General features: G+C 32.1%; 1 non-coding gene across 1 annotated transcript; it reads right to left on the bottom strand.

Annotated features, from left to right (window-relative positions):
• Window positions 1–240: 240 nt before the first annotated feature.
• TRNAW-CCA (transfer RNA tryptophan (anticodon CCA)) lies at window positions 241–312 on the bottom strand. The gene has a single exon. It is a non-coding gene; the product is annotated as a tRNA-Trp (tRNA).
• Window positions 313–760: the final 448 nt, after the last annotated feature.

The following is a 760-nucleotide window of genomic DNA, read 5'->3' as shown; positions in this document are numbered from 1 at the left end:
AATGGCTAGCTGCAATTAACACTTGACCATTACTTACTACCCGGAATCATACAAATATAATGCACATGCAATAGTAAGTTAGCCAAGAATAATAAGTACGGTAAATTACATTAAACATGCTTCAAACATATAATCTAGATAGATTGTGTAATGAAAAACACATTCAAACAAAAACAAAATAAGTTTTTAAAGAAAAAAATACACGAAAGATCTTAAGTTTAAACAAAAAAAAACTCAGGTTGACCCCGACGTGATTTGAACACGCAACCTTCTGATCTGGAGTCAGACGCGCTACCGTTGCGCCACGAGGTCTTGCTACTTTATGTTTCGTATGAGCAAGAAGAAGCATCCTATTGCGTAACTCTGAGAGGAAGCAAAGTCTACGAAAGACCGGCATACGTAGCGTGAATCGTTGGAGTTACGCCAACTGTTGGATAAAAGCAAAACGTAACTTTCAAACATTTTTCAAGTGTATTAGCATTGTTTGCACAGATTTAATTAGGAGGATACATTTAACATAAAGAAATTTACGTGTGGTTTTCTTTTTCAGTCTCTCTCTTCTTGATTTTTCTTATATACATGGGTCAAGGATGACGTACTCCCAGTACAGGGTGGCCATAATTTCAATAGCTAAATTCAAGATACTAGTTAATAATAATAATAATAATAATAATAATAATAATAATAATAATAATAATAATAATAATAATAATAATAATAATAATAATAACCCTACAAATTATAGTCTCTGCACATACTG

Source organism: Thermobia domestica, chromosome 9, assembly GCF_964235325.1.
Source record: "Thermobia domestica chromosome 9, izTheDome1.hap1.1, whole genome shotgun sequence".
NCBI classification, from domain to species: Eukaryota; Metazoa; Arthropoda; class Insecta; order Zygentoma; family Lepismatidae; genus Thermobia; species Thermobia domestica.
Note: the sequence above shows the minus strand (reverse complement) of the source record. Positions and strands in the feature narration are given on the sequence as shown.